This window comes from Megascapheus bottae, chromosome 28 (genome assembly GCF_031878675.1).
Source record: "Megascapheus bottae isolate mThoBot1 chromosome 28, mThoBot2.hap1, whole genome shotgun sequence".
In the NCBI taxonomy this organism is placed as follows: domain Eukaryota; kingdom Metazoa; phylum Chordata; class Mammalia; order Rodentia; family Geomyidae; genus Megascapheus; species Megascapheus bottae.
The window spans coordinates 15,901,667-15,920,189 of record NC_143536.1 but is presented as its reverse complement, the minus strand read 5'-3'; the positions used below and the strand labels follow the sequence as shown (position 1 = coordinate 15,920,189).

Sequence of the window (18,523 nt, the reverse complement as noted above, 5' to 3'; positions counted from 1 at the left end):
GCTTTTTCAAGGCTAGAGCTCTACCATTTGAGCCACAGCACCACTTCTGGCTTTTTCTATGTATGTGGTACTGAGGATTCGAACCTGAGTCTTTGTGCATGCTAGGCAAGCACTCTACCACTAGGCTACGCTCCTGGCCTAGCCAAGGGGTTTTTAATGTATCTGTGTCCAAGGAAAACCTTAAATCACAAAGTACTGAGGATAAAGTTCCTATGAGACATTGGAATTTTTACAAAGCTGCAGTATTTGCAATCAATGCATATTGGTGTTCAAAGAAACAATATTGAATGCAAGCCATTCTAGTCAGGTAAGCGGGAAATTTAGTGTGTGCTAGAGGTGTTGTTTCAAATAAATGGGGATAAAAGACTTAAGTACAAACAGTTGGGACAGCTGCTCGTCCATCTGGGAAATGTGTAAAACTGGGTCCCTACTTCCTTCTGCCAGGGCCCCTTCCAGATGGATTAAAGATGTCAACATGCAAAAGAAAATCACACAAGTACTTCCATTAACTTTCTGTTACTATAATAAATGACTGAGACAACCATCTAATGAAGAGAAAAGTTTTTCCTCCCCCTTCCCCCACAATTGATTGGCTGTGACTTGTGGGCCTGTGGAGTAGCAGTTCATATATCACAGGGGCAGCACTGCCCATGATGCCCAGGACAAGAACAAGCGAGAAAGAAGGGGCTGAGGCCCCACATGTCTCCCTCAAAGACACAACTTCTAGCTGGGTGCAGTGGCTCACACCTGTAATCCTAGCTACTCAGGAGGCTGAGATCTGAGGATCAAGGTTCAAAGCCAGCTGGGGCACAAAAGGTCCAATTAACCTCTAGAAAATGAGAAGTGGGGCTTGGCTCAAGAGTAGGGTGGGAGTAGCCTTGAGCTGAAGAGCTCAGGAACAATGCCTAGGCCAAGTTCAAACCCCATGACTCCCCCCTCCCCCCCACACACAAAAAACCAACTGTGACCTAAAACCGCTGCTAGGCCCCACCTATTAAGAGTTCACTATTCTCCTGGATGCAGACTAAACTAACTTTAGGAAACTCGGAGCAAACCACAGCAGTACTACACAGGTGAACTGGACTAGCCGAAGGTAGGGTAAATGGTGAGTGTGTAACTTGCTGTAGATGAACCATAGTGCAGTGATAGGCATTCGTATGCTCACTATGGGCCTTGTGTATGAAGGCTCAGGCTTTGGGGAGTCATGATGCTCCTTCTCTAACCTCTGATTTACTCTCACTGGGTAGTTGGGGGCAGGGTGGGGGGTGCCTTGGTCAAGACCTGAGCTCTCATCCTGGCCTCATGGGCATCACTGTTTTATGAACAACTGAATCAGCCTCCATATCTGGCAAATAAAACTCTTTTTCCTACTGTCCATCAGCATAAGCTATGTTTACCACCGGTGTGGTATATCTGCTCTCTGCAATCACTTGGGGACAACTGCTCCATCAGGAGAGACTTCTCTATAACGAGAGAGCTGGGAGGACCACAGGAAGCCACCCCACTTACACACTGGCCAAAGGAAGCCACAGAACTGCATGTGAATGTTGCAGGTAGAGTAGTTACTTGTAAACAGTTATTCACATTGCTGAGCAGTGTTGCCAGGGATAGGAGAGAATGAGGAGTGGACCAAAGATGGCTGTGTTTGTTTGCTGGGGCTTTGGGGAGGCCAGGGGGACAAATATCACAGGCCAAAGCAGCTGTGTTTTTTATCACAGTCTGGAACTTAAAAGTTTCACATCAGAGGGTGGGGAGTTTGGCCTAGTGGTAGAATGCTTGCCTAGCATGCACAGAGACCCAGGTTTGGTTCCTTAGTACCACATAAAAAGAAAAAGCTGGAAGTGGTGTTGTGGCTCACATGGTAGAGCACTAACCTCGAGGAAAGCCCAAGGACAGTGCTCAGGCCCTGAGCTCAAGTCCCGGGACTGGCAAAAAAAAAAAAAAAAGTTTAACAGCATTGTTTTCCCTGAGGCCTCTCTTTCTGCTTGCTTGTAGATCATGGTCTCCCATGTTTTTACATGATGCTCTCTTTCTCTTCGTAATGAGGCCTCAGTGTTTGCTCAACAGTCACTATTACCACTAAACTATGCCTTCTACCCCTGTTTTTCACTGGTTATTTTGAGATATCATGCCACCTTTTGCTTGGGCACAGGCCTGGATCACAGTCTGATTTCATGTTTCCCATAGCGGGGATGGCAGATATGTACCCCATGACCAGTTACTGGTTGAGAAGGGTCTTATGAACTTAGACTGGCCTTAAACTGAAAGCCTCTTGATCTTCCCTCCTGAGTACCTAAGATTAAAATGGTGAGATACCACACTGGGTTTTAATTTCCCCTTCCTATTACACCAAGCATGTTGATTCCAGGCCTATACCAATGATACTGTTTTAGCCAAATTATCTCATTTAAAGAACTTAACTCCAGCCAGGGTTTGGTGGCCCACACCTGTAACCCTAGCTACTCAAAAGGCTGAGATCTGAGGATCATGGTTCAAATCCAACTTAGGCAGGAAAATCCATGGGATTCTTATTTCCAATGAACAACTCAGGAAAAACCAGAGGTGGTGTTATGGCTTGAGCACAGGAAGACTCAGGCCCAGAGTTCAAGTCCCAGAACTGACACACACACACACACACAAAAAGCCAGGAGTGTGGCATAGTGGTAGCATGCTCACCTAGCATGCACAGCACAAAGCCCTGGATTCCATTCCCTAGAACCATATACACAGAAAAATTCAGAAGTGGCGCTGTGGCTCAAGTGGCAGGGTGCTAGCCTTGAGTAAAAAGTGTCTAAGACAGTGAGTGCCCAGACCCTGAGTTCAAGCCCCAGGACTGGCAAAAAAAAAAAAAAAAAAAAAAAGCTTACATCCAAGTGGAGTTACATTTTGATATACTAGGAGGTAAAACTTCAATGTAAGAATCGAGGGTGATGGGGCCGGGAATTTGACCTAATCACAGAGTGCTTGCCTAGCATGCACAAAGACCCTGGGTTCAATTCCTCAGTACCACATACATACAAAAAAGCCAGAAGTGGTGCTGAGGCTTAAGTGGTAGAGCTCTAGCTTTGAGAAAGTCCGAGGACAGAGTTCAGGCCCTGAGCTCAAGTCCTGGGACAGGCAAAAAAAAAAAAAAAAAAAAAGAATCGAGAGCAATACAATTCAGCAGTAGCCAAGATGGGTGTCTCTAGTTTTGTTTTTGGACATTTTTTGGTGGCAGTTTTGGACAGTGGTATTAGAATCATCCCTCTGTTGTGCACAGGGTTTCTGGATCTTGATGTGGGTTGTGGCATTGCCTGGTTACTGCTCTTGAGTGGGCAGTGCTCAGCTGTTGGGCCTGTTTTCATATTGTTAAAGAAATCTCTTCCTGTCCTGTTTTCCCAGGATCTAATGTGTTATCTTTTGCGTGCAACGTGGAGTCCACCTGTCAGTGAAACTGGGGTGACAGAAGGCCTGCCATCAGGGCCTAGGATGGGCAGAGCATGTCCGTTAACCACCATGGATGTGTAATATGAGCAAGAAATCAATTTTTCATGTGTTGAACTGTTGAGTTGGGGGCTTGTGTGTTCCAGAGCATAACCAGCTACATCCTGACTGGGAGGGGATCCTGTTTCTCCTTTTTACATAGGGTATGGACCTGCCTGATCTGGATATCACATGTTAGTTATTCTGACTTTATAAGTAGTCTTGATTTCCTGGTAGAGAAACTCCCACCACCCCTTGTTCTTTGATCATCATTTTAGGTTTTATTTGTTTGAGTGTTTATTGTTGGTCATGGGGCTTGAATTCAGGGCCTGGGTGCTGTCCCTGAGCTTTTTTGCGCAAGGCTAGAGCTCTACTACATTGAGCCACAGCACCACTCCAGGTTTTCTGGTGGTTAATTGGAGATAATCCTCAGATCTCAGCCTCCTGAGTAGCTAGGATTACAGGCGTGAGCCACTGACACTGGGCTCTTTCTAGGTGTTAAAGTAGATTTGGTCACAGTGGCCCTGGTATACCCCTCACCCAGCTCTACAGTGCTCACCTTATCCATGTCATGTGTGGACAACCTGGCTAAGTGGGGGCTCTGAGCTCCCTTAGTGTCTCTTTGTGCTACATCTTCCTTAGGGGGGTCCTAGATCCATGTTACAGGGGCACTGTGGGGGTGTATGGTCTGCAGGGTGCCTTCCATAGCCCTTTCTCTCCTCTGGGGCCTATGGATGGGGAGTGCTCTCAAATTTGCCAGTTTTTGTTTTTATTTTTGTTTTTTGCCAGTCCTGGGGCTTGAACTCAGGGCCTGAGCACTGTCCTTGGGGTTTCTCAAGGCTAGAACTCTACCACTTGAACCGCAGCACTACTTCCAGCTTTTTTTTTTTATGTATGTTGTACCGAGGAATCAAAACTGGGTCTTTGTGCATGCTAGGCAAGCACTCTGCCACTAGGCCAAACTCTCAGCCCTTGCCAGATTCTTTGTTTTTTTCATTGGTGGGGCTATCAGGAATGTGGAAAGGGGGTCCTGGCTTCCTCACTGCCCTTATGCTGACCTGGGTGTCTTTGATGACACACTGCAGAGGGCTGGGCCTCTGGGGCACAGTGGAAGTATGGCAGTGGGTGCTCAGGATCCCATCATGTCTTGGGGACCCAGCAGAAGCATCATGCATTCTGGGAGGGTAGAGCCTATGGGGACCCTGGAGTCTGGAGCCAGCAGGAAGCTGGTTCTCACCTTCATCTGCCTGTCTGTAGATGTGGGTGTGGTAGACATTGCTAGCACACACATACCTGCATACAGCCAATAGCACACGTAAGAATGGGTACACAGGAATCTACAGGACACACACACCTGGCCACACTGCCCCCTGTGGGTGTGAGAGGGACTTCCATCTGAGCTGGCTTGTGCTGTAGGAGGAACCATAAGTCCCTTTGAGTAAATCTCCAGTGCTGTGGTGGGGGACACTTCCTGGTTGAACTGGGTTCCCAGGAGCTGCCTGGGCACATCCCTTCTCCCAGACATACCATCCCACGCCTTACTTGGGTATTCTTTATCCCCAGTGAGGTGGGCAGCAGACCCAGACTTCTGGCAGAGCAGCACTAGAACTGGTTGTTGCGTGCGGAGTGGTCGCGCTTCCTGTGAAGCAGTGTGTTTTTCTGTGTTTACCAAGCACTCAAAGGCCAGTGGCCCACCCGTTGCTGGCTGGGTTCCCACCTCTGCCCGTAAATGCTTGGGAGCAGACTGGCTAAAAATGTTCGTTGTTCAGGCTTCCTTCCTGACATCTTACAGGCTCTCTGACCTGCACCTGTGGGGGATGAATATCCTTGGCTGAGTCCTGGAGATGCCTATTCATAGACCCCATTTTCCCCTGTGGCCCAGCCTGTGCCACTTTGGCACTAGCTTTGAGCCCTCAGACTATGGCCCCTCTGTATCTGACCAACACCTCATGCATCCTGTGCCCCAGAGGTGTCCAAACTACCCAGGAAGAAGGGCAGCTCTCATCCTGGTCTTCATGAGACCACCCCAGCTAGCTTGGTACTGCTAGCATGACAGTTGCTGATAGGAAAACTCAGTGCATCTCACAGGGACTACGAGGTGGCATTGCTGAGAAGAGCAGGGCTTGGTAGGATGGCACAAGGGCTGTGATCCCCTCTGCTTAGACCAAAAACCCACCACAAGGAGACCTGTTGGGAAGATGGGACTCTCTTGGTCTCTGCGGTCCCCTCCCCTAAACCAGTAGGGCTGTATGTGCAGACCTGCTAGGGTGAGTGTTCCATGACTACAGGGCTTACTGCAAGTTTGGAGCCTCCTGGGCCTGAGGTATAATCTTGTCTCCAGGGAGGTGAGATGGGCCAGAGCAGCATCCTACAAAAACAGCAGGCCTCCAGTGCGACACACAGCCACATCTCAATGGAAGTAGAGGCTCAGGTCCAGGCTCAGGGGGAAGGGTGCCTGTGCTTGCTGTTGGCTCAGCATGAAAATCTTTTGGTATTTTGGGCACAGCAGATCCCAGGAGATGCTTCGCCTGCAGGGTGCCCAGGCTATGCTTGGGTAGAGAGTAGGGCCAGCCCTGGCAGGTAGGGAATGAGAAGAGGGTGCCCTTGCTGCACACCTACTTGCTGCACACACCAACTGTGCAGTACCCACCCTCTAGGCCTCCCCGGAATTTCTCCCTAGGATCTGCATCTTTGAAGCCATCTCCTCCCTGCCCGCCTGGGCGCTTCCCAAGGCAGATACTGACAGAGGATTCAATGAATCGAAGGTCGCCAGTCAGGACGTTGACAGATGCCCAGCCATGATACTATTTCTGATTTAATAACCGAATGGGAGGCTGGCCCTTTGTAATAATTAGGGCTAATTACTGAGGAGGTGTTGACAGACGGGCTGAGAGGAAACAAACTACCTTTATCCTGTGGCTTAGAGTCAGATTACTGGCCCGGTGCTATCTGCCCCTCAGAAAGTAGATGCTTCAATCACTCAACGAGGCTTCAAAGGGGAAAGGGCCCTTACAATGCATGGGATTTGGAAAGCAGCTATGAAGTGCGCCTTTGACTTCCAGTCGCCAAAAGGAGCCCTGCCGTAGAAATGGATTCTTTGTGCATCTGAGTTACCACAGCCAGGCCTGCGTCCCCTGCTTGGGACTGGGGAGGGGGCTGTGTGAGGTGGCTGGGCTGTGGCTGTGGCTGATGCTGTGGCAAGCCCAGCCTCCATGGGTCCTTCTAGGCTAGACCTGTACCAGATGACGCTAGCAAAGACCTGGTGCCCTTCACGGCTGGCTCTGACAGCACTTGGGCCCAGGCAGGGAGGACCATATATTTTCCTTGGCCCAGGAACTCCTTCAGGTCCTTGTGCTGCGAGCAGCAGGTAATGGGATAGGGAGCTTGCTATCCCAGCAGGCTTCACTGTTTTCATCTGGAGCACAGCTTTTCTGCAGCCCACAGGCAGGTCCTGCCTCCCTGGGAGGGGGCTGTGTCCCTGCATTATTTATGACAGGATCTCCTCCCTTGGGGGCCTTGGCATCTCTCCACCTCCATCTTGGGCCCAGAGCCAAAGCCATGGTAGCAATACTGACCCTCAGGCCTTGGCAGGCTGAGAGGAAGATGATGCTGAGAAGGGTGCTGGAGGCTTGTTTCTAAGATACTGTATGAGCCCACTGACTTGCCTGGATCTCTGCATTTCACCAAAGGAGAGGGCTGTGCTCATGACCAAGACTTCCTGTTTTAAAGCAACAGTACTGGGCAGTGTGTTAGTAGACTGGTCTGGACAGCTCAGTGATCCTGCTGCCATCTGGCTCCATAAAGTAGAGTGCAGAGCTGGCTGGGAAAACCTGGATGTTGCCCAGGCCTCTGTATATCAGGGTCCGTTCTGAGGTGTGGGCCTTGCTGCTGTCCCCATCAGGAAGGCAGGGTTCAACTGAGAATGTCTTCTTAGAATACACGTCTTTGGAACAGTTTTTCTAGGTTGAGATGTAGCTTAAAAGGTACTAGAAAAACAGGAACTGGGAAGATGCACCCCCCCACCCCCCGGCCTCGCCTTTTTTGGTGTGTCAGTCCGTGGGCTTAAACTCAGCTTAGGCGTTGTCCCTGAGCTTCTGTGCTCAAGGCTAGCACTCAAGGCTAGCCACAGCTCCACTTCTGGATTGTGTGTGTGTGTGTGTGTGTGTGTGGTAGTCTAGTAAAGATCCGAATCTCACAGACTTTCCTGCCCTGGCTGGATTCAATCCAGAATCCTTGGATCTTAGCCTCCTGAGTAACTAGGATTACAGACATGAGCTACAGACACCTGGCTAGAAACCCATTCAATGTATATTCTACCTGTATCCTACTTTATGTCTGCCTTGTGGCCTTGGTTCAGTTCCCCCTGGTCTGCCAGACCAGTGGATTCTGAGTCTGCCATAGCAAGCACAGATAGTGGATCGGACTCGAAACAGCTGTGACTTTTTCTTGCACGTTGCCTATGTTTGAAGAAGATTCTTTTTTTTAATTAAAGAATTTATTAACATTGATTTTTACATCATATTTTAAATGACAAGTTTAACAATCAAATGTTCAAGGGGGGAATCTCTATTTACAATCACTGGGACTTAGTATTTAGAACTTAATCAAAATTAGGCTAAGGGTTTGTATGTCATAGAAACATTAATTTATGAAATAAAACATGTCTATAGAGTCATAGGTTTTTATGTCTATATAGTTATGTTTATATTTCTATTACCATGTCCATAGCTTTGGGTATGCAGTTATTGAGTCCTCGCTCTTGTACTCTTTGGATTTAATAGCCATATATTAAGGATACCATGCGCCTTTTGTTCCTTAGGTCTTGATTTGTCTCACTCAAGATGATTCACTCTAGATTCATCCACTTCCCTACGAATGCCATTATTTTATCTTGTCTGTTGGCTATGTAGAATTCCTTTGTGTATATATACCACATTTTCTGTATCCATTCATCTGCAGTAGGGCATCTGGATTGTTTCCATCGCCTGGCTATTGTGAATAGTGCAGAGATGAACATAGCTGAGCAGGTGTCCTTATCATATCTTGGGTTATGATGTTCAGGATAGATGCCCAGAAGTGGTATGGCGGGATCGTAGGGAAGGTCTATTTTCAGTTCTTTAAGGAACCTCCACACTGCTTTCCAGAGTGGCTGAATTAGTCTGCATTCCCACCAGCAGTGTCGTAGGGTTCCTTTTTCTCCACAACCCCGCCAGCAACTGTCATTGTCTGAGTTCAAAATCTTGGCCATTCTTGTTGGGGTGAGGTGGTATCTTAGGGTTGTTTTTATTTGCATTTCCTTTATGACCATAGATGATGAACATTTTCTCATATGCTTTTCTGCCATTTTAATCTCTTTTAAGAAGATTCTTTTTGTGTGTGTATGTGTAGGTGTGGGTAGGTGTGGCTATGTGTGGGTGCCAGTCATGGGGCTTGAACTCAGGGTCTAAGGCACTGTTTCTGAGCTGTTTTTGCTCAAGGCTGGTACTTTACCACTGAGCCACATTCCAACTTCCAGCTTTTTGGTAGATAATTGAACATTCTCATAGACTTTCCTAACCAGGCTGGCTTCAAATTGTAATCCCCAGATCTTAGCCTCCTGAGTAGGTAGGATTACAGGTACAGGCCACTGATGCCCAGCTAGAAAATTCCTTTTGAAAATAGTGATGAATACTGACCAACTTAAATCATAAAATGGTCACTTGTTTTTAACTTTTTTTTTTGCCAGTCCTGGGCTTGAGCTCAGGGCTTGAGCACTGTCCTTGGACTTTCTCAAGGCTAGAGCTCTACCACTTGTGCCTCAGCACCACCTCCGGCTTTTTTTTTTTTGTAGGTATGTGGTACCAGGAATCAAACCCCGGTCTTTGTGCATGCTAGGCAAGTACTGTACCACTAGGCCAAATCCCAGCCCTGGTCACTTGTTTTAAATAGAAGAAATATTTTTAAATTGGAGTGCCAGGCACCAGTGGCTCATGTCTGTAATCTTAGCTCCTCAGTTACTCCTTTCCCTATTTGACTCCTTGGCAGGAAGGCATTGTAGAACACACACTGCTTCCTTGAGAATAGAGTGTATCTCCCCATTTATTGGTTCAATGTATTCAGTTTTCTCCTATTCAGTAAATCATTCCTTTATCACAGTGCTGACTCATAAATATTTAAAAAAATAGTGTGTATGTGTGTGTGTGTGTGTGTGTGTGTGTGCTAGGTTTTTCCATTGGACATTTTGAAGTTCTGTTGTTAAATATATACTTATTATCTTGAAGTAGTCATACATATACTTTATGTCTTCCTTATGAATTTTTTTTTGTTGGTTTGTTTTTGTTTTTGTCAGTCATGGGATTTGAACTCTGGATTTGGGCACTGACTGAGCTCTTCCGCTCAAGGGTACCACCCTACCCCTTGAACCACAGCACCACTTCTGGTTTTCTGGCGGTTAATTGGAGATAAGAGTCTCATGGACTTTAGAGCCCAGGCTGGCCTTGAACCGAAATCCTCAGATCTCAGCTTCCTGAGTAGCTAGGATTATAGGCGTGAGCCAACACGCCTGGCTTGAATTGATGTTTTTAAACTATATTTTTTTTCTTGTCCCTGGCAATGCTGTTTGTCCTGAGGTCTACTTTATCTGATAACTAATTCATCCATTTCAATCTTTGTATTATTTTTTGTGTATCATTTGCATCTTTTTTTTTTTTCTTTTTTTGTCCCTCATGGGACTTGAACTGTGGTCCTGGGCACTGTCCATGAGCTCTTCAGCTCAAGGCTACCACCCTACCCCCTCATTTGCTTTTTTTTTAACCTGTAATATTGTCTATATTCTCTAGGTGGCTCTTTGATTTCTAATAGTGTATGATCTAATTCTTCTCTTTTCTTTTCTTTTCTTTTTTTTTTTTTTGCCAGTACTGGGCTTGAGCTCAGGGCCTGAACACTGTCCTTGGACTTTCTCAAGGCTAGAGCTCTACCACTTGAGCCTCAGCACTACTTCTGGCTTTTTTCTATGTATGTGGTACCGAGGAATCGAACCCAGGTCTTCATGCATGCTAGGCAAGCACTTTAACCACTAGGCCAAACTCCCGGCCCCTTCTCTTTTCTTTTCTTGTGCTAGCCCTGGAGTTTGAAATCAGGGCCTGGGAGCTATCCCTGAGCTTTTTTTGCTCAAGGCTACTTAAACTACAGCTCCACTTCCTACTATTTGTAATTCATTGCATATGAGAGTCTAATGGACTTTCCTGCTCAGACTGGCTTCAAACCACTGTCCTCAGATCTCAGCGTCCTGCGTAGCTAGGATTATAGGCATGAGCCACCCGAGTTTCATGGACTTTTCTGCCTGAGCTGGCATCCGACTGTGATCCTCAGATCTCTGCCTTCTGAGTAGTTAGGATTATAGGTGTGAAGTACTTGGGTTCAGGGTAGTTTTTTGGTGTTTTATTTTTTTTCTTGTTTCTATTTTTTCCTAGAGTTCATTTCAATAAAAATTAATTAATTAATTAATTAATCAATTAATTTATTGCCAGTCCTGGGCTTGAGATCAGGGCCTGAGCACTATCCTTGGACTTTCTCAAAGCCAGAGCTCTACCACTTGAGCCGCAGCACCACTTCTGGCTTTTTTTCCCCTATGTATGTGGTACTGAGGAATCGAACCCTGATCTTTGTGCATGCTAGGCAAGCACTCTACCACTAGGCCAAACTCTCGGCCCCTAAATATTATTTAATATAATCAGATGCTCCTAGTCATTGTGCCTTTTATGTTCCTTTCCTAAGAATATCCTCTTTTGTTCTCACTGTATGTGAATGTCTAGAGTCCTGTATTTGTCATGTTTTATCTTGTTCCATTGTATATTAGATAATTTATCATGTTTCAGTTTATCTTAGATCTAGCTTCTGCATATGAGAGAAAATATGCACCATTTGTCTCTTATCTGACTTAGCATAATTTGTTCTAGGTCCAACCATTTCCTTCAGGATTGTTTTAATTTTCCTTTTGCCAGATGTGAGGTTGAAGTTGAAATCTTCTGATATGTTTAAGAACCATTTTCCTTGCTTTTTCCCTGTGAATTGTATTCAGATCTTTTGCCCCCCCCCCTTTTTAATTGCGTTTTTAGTCTTTCTATATGTTTTAAAGATAGTAGATTTATTTATTTATTTATATTTTAGGGTCATGGGCTTGAACTCTGGGCTTTGGTGCTGTCCCTGAGCTCTTCAGGTCAAGGCTACCACCCTACCCCTGGAACCACAGCCTCACTTCCCATTTTCTAGTGATTAATTGGAAATAAGAGTCTCACATTCTTTTGTGCTTGGGCTGGCTTTGAACTGTGATCTTCAGACCTCAGCCTCCTGAGTAGCTTTTTTTTTTTTTTTTTTACTGTCCTGCGGTTTGAATGCAGGGCCTGAACACTGTTCCTGAGCCAAGTGCTTTACCACTTCAGCCACAGTGCTACTTCTGACTTTTTCTGCTTATGTGGTACTGAGGAATGGGACCCAGGGCTTCCTGCATGGTAGGTGAGCACTCTACCACTAAACCACATTTCAGCCCATCCTTTCACCTAATGTTGTTGACGGAGTGGGGCTTCTTTATTTCTGGTATGGGCTAGTACTCAGGACCTAGTGCTTACTTGACCTTCTTGCTTACAGCTGGTACTTTACCATTTGAACTATACCTCCAGTTGGATATTTTTGCCCACAGACTTTTCTGCCTGGGTTGACTTCAAACTAAAATCCTCCAAGTCTCACCTCCTAAGTAGCTTAACTTACAGGTTAAGCCATCATCATCAATTGTATTGACATCATGGAGTCTGTGTGTGTGTGTGTGTGTGTGTGTGTGTGTGTGTGTGTGTGTGTGTGTGTGTGTGTTGGTAGTAGGGCTTGAACTCAGGGCCTCATGTTCTTGCTTAGCCTTTTTGCTCAAGTCTTGAACTTTCCCATTTGAGCATCATCATTTCCACTTGCTTTTTGCTGGTTAATTGAAGATAAGAGTCTCTGGGATTTGTCTGCCTCTGAACTGGTTTAAGTCATAATTTTCAGATCTTAGCCTCCTGAGTAGCTAGGATTACAGACATAAACCTCTAGCATCCAGCCGGAAACTTCTTTATAGGTAAGATATGTGTGACCAATACATAACCAGTGTTTACACACGTTACACGTGCTCACAGGAAGGTGATGGAGGTCTGGAGAATTCATAGTATCTGCTCCATTGTGTTGTTTAGTAATTCTTTCTCTGTTTTGGTCCTGGGATTTGAACTTGGCCTCACCCTTGCTAGGCATGTGCTCTACCACCTCAGCCATCCCTAGACCTGTTTTGCTTTCATTATTTTTTAGATAGAGTCTCCTGTTGGGGCTCAGTGATCCTTCTACTCATGGCTTCCCACATGGCTAGGATCACAGACACACCCCACCATATCTAGCTTCTTGATTGAGATTAGATCTCACTAAATTTTGCCAGGGCTGGCCTCAAGTCACCATCTTCCTAATCTCCACAGGCATGTGTCACCCTCACAGCCGCTGGTCATTTTTTTTTTTTTAACAAAATAATTTTTTTTTGATGGAATGGATTTTGAACTTAGGACCTCACATTCACCAAACAGGTGTTTTACCACTTGATCCAGGTCCCCATGCCTTTTTGCTTTAAGTTTTTTGTTTTCGTTTTTCATAGCGGAGGACCAAACTCAGGGCCTTGTACTTGCCAGGAAAGTGCTCTTTCACAGAGCTAAATCTCCAACCCCTGCTTTTTTTTTTTTTTGGTCAGTCAGGGGGCTTGAACACTGGGCCTGGGTGTTGTCCCTGAGCACTTCAGCTAAAGGCAAGCAATCTACCACATGAGCCACAGTGCCACTTCCTGTTTTCTGTTGGTTAATTGGAGATAAGAATCTCCTGGACTTTCATGCCTAGGCTGGCTTTGAACTGTGATCTTCAGATCTCAGCCTCCTAAGTAGCTAGGATTACAGGTATGAGCCATTGGCACCTGGCTGCTTTGGGTATTTTTTTTTTTTTTTTTTTTGCCAGTCCTGGGCTTGGGCTCAGGGCTTGAGCACTGTCCTTGGACTTTCTCAAGGCTAGCACTCTACCACTTGAGCCTCAGCACCACTTCCAGCTTTTTGCTATGTATGTGGGGTACCGAGGAATTGAACCCGGGTCTTCGTGCATGCTAGGCAAGCACTCTACCACTAAGCCAAACTCTCAGCCCCTGCTTTGGGTATTTTTAAAGAAGGATCTTACATTTATTTCTGGTCAGGTTTGCACCAGAGTCCTCCTATTTATGATTTTTACACAGTTGGATGAACATTTTGCCTCGGCTGGCCTTAAACCTCAGTCCTCTAGATCTCTACCTCCTGAGATAACGAACATTATAGGTGCCAGCCACTAGACTCTAGCTTTATCTTTTCATCTTATTGTTTACTTGACTCAGTCTGGTGTAATCTTCAGTCTTCGGAGGTTTCTTTCTGTGATGGCTTGTATTTTCTATAGCTTCTATTTTGTAAGAATGATATCTGTTATTTAGTGCATTGGCATTCAGAGCCGTTTTATCTTTATTGTAGAGTACAGTGAAGTGCTTCAAAGTTGTCTGGCTTTGTCAAGTCTAATGCTTTTTGGCCCGAATTCAACTTGGTCTAGTTTCAACATTTCAATGTTTTTGCATTTTTTTCTGGGTACATTCATATACCTTAGCCCATCTGCTCTTTTAGAATCACTGTTTTGCATTTTTCTTATTGACATATTGTGAGGCCATGGGTATAATCTGAATATGAGTCCTTTAACAGATATGTTTATCATGAATGTTTTCTCCCTATATAGAGCTTCCTTTTTTTACTTACTTGATGCCTTTTTTGGGGGAGGGACGGGGTGGGAGTCATCCCTGGGGCTTAAACACAGGGTCTGGGCACTGTCCCTGAGCTTTTGTGCTTAAGGCTAGTGCTTTGCCATTTGAGCCACAGCTCCACACTGGCTTTTTGGTAGTTACTTAGAGTTAAGTTTTACAGACATTCCTGATTGCCTAGCTTTGAACTGAGATCCTTAAGTCTCAAGATTAAAGTGTGAGCCACTGGTATGTCAGTTTATGTCTTTTGATCTTGATAGGATTCATATTTTGAGCTTTACCATTGTAGGACTTGAGCTTTGAGCGTGTTCATTTTCTTTTCTTTTCTTTTCTTTTTTTTTTTTTGCCAGTCCTGGGCTTGGGCTCAGGGCTTGAGCACTGTACTTGGACTTTCTCAAGGCTAGAGCTCTACCACTTGAGCCTCAGCACCACTTCCAGCTTTTTGCTATGTATGTGGGGTACCGAGGAATCGAACCCGGGACTTCATGCCTGCTAGGCAAGCACTCGACCACCAGGCCAAACTCCCGGCCCCTTAGCGTGTTCATTTTCATTTGCAGTTCTGTGGAATAAATTTCCCAAATGTATCCCATTTTGCAGCCGATAGTTACTTGTGTTGCTTCTAATTTTTGGTCCTATGTACAGTTCTGCAGAGAACATTCCTCATATAAGGCTCTCTGTGCACCCCTGAGAATTAGGGTGTTTATATTAGGCTTGCTGAGTCATGAGGTCCCAGATTGCTTGTAAAATAGTTGTTTCAATTTAGCCTCTTACCAGCCTGGGAGAGGGGTTCCGGTTACCCCACATCTTTCTCAACATTTGGCAGACTTAGCACCTTGCTAGTCAGCCAGGAGGGTAATTATATCACATTGTGTTTTTGATGGGCATTACCAAAGATTATTAATAAGATTAAACATCCTTTCATATATTTATTGGACATTTATATTGCTTGTGAAATATCTGTTCAAGTCTTTTGCTTATTTCTCTCTCTCTCTCTCTCTCTCTCTCTCTCTCTCTCTCTCTGTCGATTGTGGGGCTTGGACTCTGGGCCTGGGCACTGTCCCTGGCTCTTCAGCTCAAGGCTGTTGCCCTACCCCTGAGCCACAGTGCTACTTCCTCATTTTTCTTTTTTGTGTTTACTCTTTTGTGGGGTACCAATCCTCGGGCTTGAATTCAGGGCCTAGGCTCTGTTCCTGAGCTGGTACTTCACCACTTGAGCCACACTCTACTTCCAGCTTGTTGCTGGGTAATTGAAGATAAGTGTCTCATAGACTTTATTGCTCAGGCTGCCTTCAAACCACTGTCCTCAGATCTCAGCCTCCTGAGTAGCTAGGATTATAGGTGTGAACCACCACCACATTTCTTTTTTTTTTTTTTTTTTTTTTTTTTTTGCCAGTCCTGGGCTTGAGCTCAGGGCCTGAGCACTGCCCTTGGACTTTCTCAAGGCTAGAGCTCTACCACTTGAGCCTCAGCACCATTTCCGGCTTTTTTTCTATGTATGTGGTACCGAGGAATCGAACCCGGGTCTTCATGCATGCTAGGCAAGCACTTTATCATTAGGCCAAACTCCCAGCCCTGTTATAATTTTAAAATATAATTTTATTGTTATTATTAAGGTTGCACAGAGCAGTTACCATTTCATAAGTCATATATATTTTCTTTTTTTTGACAATGTCACCCTTTCTTTTGCTTACCCCAGTTTCTCCCTCCTGTCCCTCCCTACAAGTTGCATAGTTCATTTTCCATATCATGTATTATTGATTACCATGACTTCATTTGTTCCTGATCTATCTTTATCTATCTATCTATCTATCTATCTATCTATCTATCTATCTATCTATCTAGTCCTGGGCCTTGAGCTCAGGGTCTGGGCACCGTCCTTGGACTTTCTCAAGGCTAGAGCTCTACCACTTGAGCCACAGCATCATTTCTGGCCTTTTTCTATGTGTGTGGTACCAAGGAATCAAACCTGGGTTTTCGTGCATGCTAGGCAAGCACTCAATCACTAAGCTAAACTCCTGGCCCCTGTTCCTGTTATATTTTTAAGCTTACAGAAAAGTTGCAAACAGCCAGAGGTGGTGGCTCAATGCCTTTAATCCTAGCTACTGAGGAGGCTGAGATCTGAGGATCAAGGTTCAAAGCCAGCCCAGGCACAAAAGGACCTGAGACTCTTATCTCCAATTAACCCCTAGAAAATGGGAAGTGGGGCTTGGCTATAGGATAGTTTGGTAGCCTTGAGCTAAAGAATTCAGGGACAACACCCAAACCCAGGGGTAGGGCAGTAGTCTTGAGCTGAAGAGCTCAGGGACAGAGCCCAGGCCGAGTTCAAGCCCCTTGACCCACCAAAAAAAAAAAAAAGTTGCAAACAAGTGTCATAAATGCCTGTATGCCCTTCACCTTCTTTCATCAATGGTTAGAATGTTGCTTTGCTTCAGTGTTTCCACTATGTACAGACATTTTTCTTGTCATCATTTTCTAACCAAAACCTCATAACAGCATTTAGGTATCAGTTATATGTTAGTAGGTATTCTATAGTGTATAGAGATGATTTAAAGTATATTGGGGGATATGCATACATTAAAGTAACTAATACACCATTTAATATAAGGGACTCAGACATCTTAGATTTTTGTATCTGTGAGATGAGATGACCCCTAGAGCTGACCACTATGGAAACTGAGGGTTTGATTGTAGTCATATGTGGAGAGAGATTAAGAGAGACAATTTTTTTTTCTGAAACATTTTGAAAATAGAGTGCTGACAGGTGGACATTTTGCCCCTAAATAATTTAGCATTTGCCTTCTAGTAATAAAGACATTCTTCCAAAGAAAATTAATAATGTCTTTTGACCTATAGTTCATATTCAGATATTTCCAAATGTCCAAAAAATATTCTTGGCAGCCCTATTTTTCATCTAGGATGAAATTTAATATTCATGATCTCAGGTTCCAAGCTATGTTTGCCTGTGACACCTCTGAAGTCGATTTCAAGATAAAAGGTTCTCTTTCCTTTTGTGTAGGCTAGCTCTCTGGATCTTGCCATTCTTATGAGCATGAGCCTGGTCCAACACCCTGTTTCCCATGTCTGGATGTGTCTGATGGCCAGGTTTGAGTTGAATATTGCTGGCATGGCCACACAAGGACGATGCCATCAGGAGATAAGTGACAACTGTTTACTTTTGGTGGTGCCAGCTTCTATCACATGTGGCAACAGCCACATGTCTCCGTTGTAAAGGATTACTTGGCTCTCATGATTAGTAACTTATCTGGAGAGTTATACTTGACATAGCAGAAAGCTGATTCCCAGGCCACTCACCAAATTAGATCTTTTTTTTTTTTTTTTCAAATCTGGGGTGATTTTTATATCTCTGACACTGTGGCTTCAGTTCATTTTTATTTCCTTCAAAACCTGTGACAGCCTGGTTTTAAGTACCTTAAACACTTTGCTCTGTGGGTCTAGTTCTGCCTCTTGTTCTTTCTGAGTGTCATGTTTTCCTGTCTTGGTGATGTTTAGTATTATTACTTGTTGTAGATGGGGACTCCTTACATAGTCTAGGCTGGCTTCAAACCTCCTGCCTCAGATTCCTTAGTGCTGAGATAGCAATTAGGTTCTACCACACCTGACATTTTTTGTTGTTGAGCTTTTTTTTTTTTTTTTTTTCGCCAGTCCTGGGACTTGAACTCACGGCTTGGGCAGTGCCATTGGTCAGCTCAAGGCTAGTGCTCTGCCACCTGAGTGAGCCACAATGCCACTTCCAGCTTTTTCTGTGTATATAGTATTGAGGAATCAATCCCAGGGTTTTGTGTGTGCTAGGCGAACACTACCGCTAGCCTACACTCCCCGCCCCTGTTGTTGAGTTTTTCTGCTCAAGGCTGGCACTCTACCACTTTGAGCCTCAGCACCACTTGGTTTTTGATGATAAGAGTCTCACAGACTTCCCTGGCTTTCAAACCACAATCCTTAGATCTCAGCCTCCTGAGTAGATAGGATTACAGGCATGAGCCACCAATGCCTGGCTCTGACATTGTTTTTGAGCACACAGCATTATCTATTACTTCATTGATACCTTGGCAGGAAGTAGGTTCCTTCTGAGAAGCAAGTTTGAGGAAGCTCCCAAAATGCTCTGAATTGGGCTGAAGCAGGTAAACTAGTATCTTTCTTGCACCCAAGAGTACAGGCTTAGTTCTGGTTCAGTCTTAAGTATGAGGTGAGAATAATGAAATAAGCCATTTGGGGAGGACCCTAGCTTTGTCTTTTGTA

The 18,523-nt window shown here is 45.0% G+C and overlaps 1 protein-coding gene across 2 annotated transcripts in view; it reads left to right on the top strand.

Annotated features, from left to right (window-relative positions):
* Gnb1l (G protein subunit beta 1 like) overlaps window positions 1-18,523 on the top strand; it is a 59,121-nt gene that overhangs the window by 6,751 nt on the left and 33,847 nt on the right. The window lies entirely within an intron of this gene.